The following is a 6,894-nucleotide window of genomic DNA, read 5'->3' as shown; positions in this document are numbered from 1 at the left end:
TCTGAACTTGTGGCAGTGGCATGGATAAAATTTTGAAAAACACAAATTAGTTCCATGTTAATTTGATTTTTTTAGAAATTTCATTGGATTTTTCTTTTAATATTTTTGTTTCCTTCTCCCGACATGGCGACAATTTGGTAAAAATATGGTGGTACACGCTGGATGAAAAAGAAAGTTGAGTTGAGCCTTAGATTCGATGTCGACGTTGAATAGGATATCAGAGAATTTAAAATCATATTTATAAAATTCAATACGTTCTAAAAGAATATCCTTTGTGCATATGAATGTACATTACTCACCCAAAAAACTTTGTTGAGATTTTTTTATCCTTAGGTTATACAAAAAAAGTGCAATATGTATTTGGCATAAAGAGTAGTATTTGCTATTGTAAATTCACAAATTTATCTTTTTATTTAGATCATATGTTGTATAAATTTCTTCAGAATTTGTGAAAGCTTCTAACTATTGTTTTTAAAAATTTAAATTTTGGGCTGCAAGGAGCCTGAGATTCAAAACACCGCACTCAGGAGAGGAGGAAGTGGGGTATCACCGACGCACAAGTCTCTCGAGATAAGCCTTGTCAAATCTACTAATATCATTAAAACAATATGTTAATTCAATGCAAAACAATGTTTTTGTTGAAATAATTCAATTCAAAAAATATTGAAACACAGTGAGGTTATTCGAATAAAACAATATAACAATACAATAATCAATTTCTGGCACAATATTGCTTTTGCTGGAATAAAACTTAATTGAAAAAAAACGGAAACCAATGAAGTTAGTCCAACAAAAACACAGAAAAGCAATGAAAAACATTGAAGCATTTGCCTTCTAGTCAGTGTCCTGTCTTTTGTTACTATCTAATCAAATGAGAGAGAAGAGCGGCTGATATATGAGGTGATATGGACATGCTAACCATGGATACGACCTTTGATACTCTCAATTCTATAATATTTGACAAGATTTATAATCAGGTGAATTCAAGTAGTAATTGTTTTCATTGTCATATTTATGAAGAGGCGGAGCTACTACTATCTTGTCTCGTTTTATTACTTAGGCATCTTGTCGAGCTTTTCAAGTCCAAGGTCAAGATGAGATATGATGGAGACAAACGGGAGGGCCAACAAGAATCAAGCATTCATACAGCTGAGAGGGAAGGATTTCAAGTGTACTTTCCAACAAATCAAACGGCACATGATTCGGAGCTTGCTAGAGAAAAATATCACGAATTAAAGTTGAATCCGATTCGGGTCCGAACTGTCAGGAGACCCGAATTTGTTTTAATCACCCAGGCCGCATCCGGAGTCCAAATCAAGCAAACAAGTGCTTGTTGGAAAGGTAATTACAAGACCTTTCCGACGGATCTGTCCCCATCAAGAGATTCGACTCGTGCTGACCGTGGCGGACAAAACAAGCTGACGGATCTGTTTTTCCTTTTCCTAAAGAGTTGTAATTTGTTAGGAAAGTTAGAGATAGAGTTGGATTTTGGCCTCCTTACTCAAGGTGGACGAAAATATCTCTCCCTCCTTCTTTATATACCCCATGAGCCCCCTAAGGAGTCTTGGGTTTTGTTTAGTTAAAAGTTAGCCATCGCTACTACTTCGTGTATTAGACCACCTGTTTTACCGCTTTCGGAGCCCCAACTTATCGTCTCGTTGAGACATTGGTTTGATATAGTATATTCGCAATTTCAGATTGCATCCGCTATTTATCTTGTTCTTACTTGTTCTTCGATGGCTTGCAGGAACAAAGACCTTCGTGGTCAGGTTGATCGTGCCCCCGCGTGATCAATAACTCTATGGAGTTGGTGTATCGATTGCTAATACGCTGCCTCCTAGGACGTAGTCGGATCGTCAACGTCACCTCCTATCCAAATTGAGAGTTACCAATCTCATCGAAAGATCGGGCCACCGCATCCACGTCATGAGGACATGACGACATGTACATAGGAGACGGCCATCCTGGAGACATTGAGAAAAGCCATCCTGCAGGGCCAGGGACGCTACCTTCAGTGTGCTGCCTAAGCCAATTTTTTTTTTTGAAAGAAGCCGCCTAAGCAATTGGTGGGCACCGTCCGCACCGGCAGCCCAACAAGACAGCTGCTCCCGGATTTATCTAGTTGGTTGGGCTGACTGGGCCGTATGGAAAGAGCCGGGCTATTGTAGGAAGAAGTGTTGCAGCCCAGGTTTTATCCACTTATCCAGAGCCGTGTTGAAACTCCAAATCACCAGACTAAAGGGACAGCAGGTAGTGTTGCGCACGTCGTCGGATTCAGAACAAGGGCCTGATCTGGCCAACCGAAGAGCACATCCTAAACGCGAATTGAGTTAGTTGTTTGGTTACTTGTGGTGGAATCAACCCATCCAGATTCAAGTCTCACATTTGATGTGGGTGTTCGTATTGCACTAGATGACCTAACCGGCGTTGTGTTTTTAGTGAGAGTGACGCATGGTGACTTCGTCAATCTCAAGATGATATGTCGGACGAGTCTCTCGGAGATGCTCCTAGGTGTAGGGTGTGCGTGTGTGAGCGTCTGCTTCTGTACTGTGTTTCCTAAAAAAAAAAAGAACGCATCCTAAACAGTCACTATATATCTTCGGACTGGGATCCGGTGCCCTGCCAGAGGCAGGGCACGCATTGCCCTGCTCATCCTCATCCACCGTCCATTCCAATCTGACGACCAGCAAATATTAACAGCCCTTGGTACTGTAAAAAAAAAATGCTCACAAAGTCATTTCTTCGATTAGACGAGGAAAACGGCGCAGGACTTCTGCTTCGCCGGCCGCCGCCGCCGCGTGAAATGGCACGCCCACCAACTGGGATGCCGGCTCCCTCCGCTCCCCCTGCTCCGACGCCCCGCGCGGCCTGCTCCTCCCGCTCCCCATGCGACCATCTCGCGCCGCCGCTTCGACGCCCCGTGCCGTCGGCTTCCTTCTCTCCCCCTGTGACCACCCCAGGCTGCTCCTCCAAGGGCAGGTCGCTGCGGACACCGGGTGTTCCAGTGCTGGGCGGTGACGCCTGCCCTCGTGCTCGTCTACCTCTTAAACTCTCTCGTTGATGCATGCCCGCCTGCTGCTGAAAGGACCACCCCCAAATCCGGAGACCCCTTGCGGCCTTGCATCGTGGCGGATTCCTGACTCACAACCATCCATGGCGACGGTTTCTATGGAGGCATTAGGAAGCCCTCGTCCGCGCGCCGCCGGAGTTCCATCCCATCCCTTTCCCTCGACAATGGCGGAAGGAGAGCCGAACCTTGCGAAGTGTTTCCTGTGCTCGTTTTTTGACAGCACAAGTGCCTCCCATGGGGAGTGAATCCCTGCTGACCGTCAGATTTGAATGAGCGGTGGATGTATGGGAGAAGGGCACGCCGTGCCCTGCCTCTGGCAGGGCACTGGATCTCGGTCCTATATCTTCCTTCTTCCGCCAGGCTTCGAATCGATGTGCAGGCTCAGTGTCTGCTTGATCCACAAAACCAATAATAGTAACACGTCGAGTCATCTTTATCCCATCCACGGTCGCATGGGATGCTCGTTTCCTTGTATTCTTTGGCTATTCACAACAAAAGTTTTTACTTGGATCCTCCTCGTATAGGCATATGGCTCCCTAGTGATAAACATTTTTTTATTACAAATGGTTTACTCCATTTTGAAACTAATTTTCCAGCAGAAGACTTGAAGCGACAGTTTGAACAATAGTACTTGATCACCAACTTTAAATTCTCCTTTTCTAAATTTTCTTATCATGCCAATTTTTTTACTTTCTCTTTGAATAAATTAGCACTTTCTCCATAAGCCTTATATGGATCAATTTGAGCTCTAGCAGACCCAAATCTCAGCACAAGCAGCGTATAAAAACAAGCCTTCACTGGCTATTACTCCCTCCATCCCAGTTTGTAGGTCGTTATATATTTTAGTTATTTTCCCATCAGAAAGGTCGTGTTAGCGCTAATTAAGTTAGATTCGTCTGGTCGCTTCAATTCAGGTCACCTGCAGGAGTATTATATCCTTCAATTCATTGGCTATTTAATGCCCACGCATGCTCCGGCTCAGGCAAGGCCCAGGGAGAAAAGGTGCTCATGTGCGAGATAGGCCTCGTGGAGACGTGGACGTGAAAGAGTCTCGCTCACGCTAGCACTCGCTGAAGCAGTGGCGAATCTATGATTTTTGAGACAGGGTGGTTCGATGGACAGCTTTTTATCCCATATATGAATTGTAACCAACGATTTTTTTTAATCCCAAATATGAAGGGAATATGTCCTAGAAGCAATAATATTGTATTATTATATTTCCAAGTTTGTAATTGATGTTTATATTTCTATGCTATAATTGCAATGATTTTTGAATGTGAGATTCAGAGGAAAACTCATTTGCATGTGTAGAAATATAAACCCTAATTTAAAAGTCCCTAGTCACGCCTTTTTGACTAGTTTATATATAATTGATGATTTTGTTTTCCTGATCATGAGCATATGATGCTGGTTATATATGAGAGCACATTGTTGGTTGAACAATGGTGTTGGATTGACCCAACTAATAATATACCGAGAGATCACATCGATTACTTGTTATCGATATTATTGTTATTGTTTTAATTATCATTATCCTTGGACCATGAGAATATCGTATGATATTTATATCGGAAGGATACTTTGGTGTTACCTATTGTTTCTCGTAATAAGATTATCATGACGGTGATTTCTGGGTACTCCGGAAAGTATGAATTGACTCGATAGTTCAAGATTGGGATTTGCTCCTCTATCGGTGGAGAGATACACTTAGGGTCCACTCGGTACGACGATATCTATCACCGTCTGGCCAGACACAAGAATGATATGATTATTGAGATATCGGAGTACGGAACGAGTTAAAAGTACAAAACCGGTAACGGGGATAACTAGGTACAAGTGGAACAAGGGTTGGTTCACGGGCGTACCGGAAGTCTCACCCCGGGTTTTGTAAACGTATCGCGAAGCAAAGGGAAATGGTTTTTAGTAACAAATTGTTCGCTCGAAAGTCTTCGTGGATGTGTAGTAATTATTGAGAGTGTCCAGGCTCTTTAAATAATTATTGACTGTGTCGTAGCTACACATTTCCGAACCTACGCGGTCACACGCTTAACGACGAATGGTTATCTGAAGGTCACTTTTTGCCATTTGACCTTCCGGAAGGTTTTAGAAGCCTCTGGAAGAATCGGATGGAAATTCCGAAAGGTCAAATGGCAAAAAGTCAAAAGTCAAATGTGGGTCAAACCCTGGTCAAAGGTTGACCACGTGGTCAAAGGTTGGCCATGGGGGCCGGCCATCTTGGTTAGGAGAAGGGGATATAAAACTCCTATTAGGAGTCCATATCTATTCCTATTAGAGCCAGGTAGGACTCCTACTCCTTTTGGAGGAGGACTCCTTTTCTCCTTTGGTCGGCCACCCTCCTATATAAGGAGGGGAGGGGTGGCCGACTATAGGAGCACTCTCGCTAGTTGTCTTTTGCCCGTCAAGTCCGAGCTCTCTACTCTAAAGTTTAGACGTCTAATTAGTAGATCGTCTACTTTCCGATCTAGTTTTTTCCGGCGGTTCTTCGTACTGGACGTCGAAGTGCTGCTGAACTATTCCTTCGGGACGTGTGGAGAGATCGCCCACTTCGATCTTGCGGGCGGATCGCTGTTCTTCTACTTCAAGCTTTCAGACGCAGCAGATCGTGCGAGGAATATTCTCGCGGCTGGGAGGTATAACCTAGCTGCGGGAATCTGCTACAGGCTTCAACGACAATCTACTTCCGCTACGGTTGTTGGTACGTGATCAATCTATCGCATCCGCATAGTGATCTTGGTTGGTTCATTTGTAGGAAAATTTTAAATTTCTGCCTACGTTCCCCTTCAGTGGTATCAGAGCGATCTATGCGTAGATGTGATTTGATCTAGAGCATATATGATATGTGGGAGTTGCACACAGTACGCCAGAATGGGTTACTGGCGCACGAGCTCCAGTGGCGGTACAACTGGTCCAAAAAACAAACCGTCATTGGTAAGTCGTTGGAAGAATCTGAAACGAGTACCAGTGGCGGTTAGCTTCCACCGTCGCTGATACTAGAGCACTAGTGGCGGTGCGAGCACTCATGCGACTTTCACCGCCACTAGTGCTCCTAGTACCAGTGGCCGCATCAGTTAACCGCCACTAGTCCTCCTCAGAGTTTTCCATCCCGGTTACCAGTGGCGGGTAGATTACCTCTGCATCCATGCAAGATCAATTCCAATGATTATGATGACATGAATGATGAGGTATGCAAAAATAATGAATATTGGCCCCAGTATGTTCTCTTGTGTCAAGTTCAGGTGATTGGAGTTTATGTCCATGATGGGAGACTTCACTTGCCTCTATCCAATGTGCCTTCCAATATCGAGCACTTGACAAGATTGGAGCTCATCAAGTCCATAGAGTTCAGGGTGTGCTCTATTGCACAATCTATCTTCTTTAACACCTTCGGTGCAAGACAAGTAGAAATATCTAGAGAGCACCCGCTGAAATCTGCGGACTTTAACTCCAATCTTGCAAATGGTCGGTAATGAGAGGCACATTGGATAGAGACAAGTGAAGTGTTTCATCATGGACATAAACTCCAAGCACCTAAACTTGACACGACACAACATACCTAAGCCAATATTCAATATTTTTAGTGCCTCGTTTGTGTCATCACCGTCATAGGATTTGATCTTGCATGCATCAAGTATTTATTCACGAGACAGAAGTAGATTACGAAGAAACTTTTAAAAGTCTATGCATTCTCGTAGGTCTCTTCTCTCTCATCATCAGTATTGATGAGTAGGGACGGGAAAACCTTCCATAGGGTGCGCAATCGGCGAGCAACAGATCGACATTAGCTTCATTGCAAAGGTAATAAA

This window comes from Brachypodium distachyon, chromosome 4, assembly GCF_000005505.3.
Source record: "Brachypodium distachyon strain Bd21 chromosome 4, Brachypodium_distachyon_v3.0, whole genome shotgun sequence".
Classification (NCBI taxonomy): Eukaryota; Viridiplantae; Streptophyta; class Magnoliopsida; order Poales; family Poaceae; genus Brachypodium; species Brachypodium distachyon.
This window is presented reverse-complemented; position numbering follows the sequence as displayed.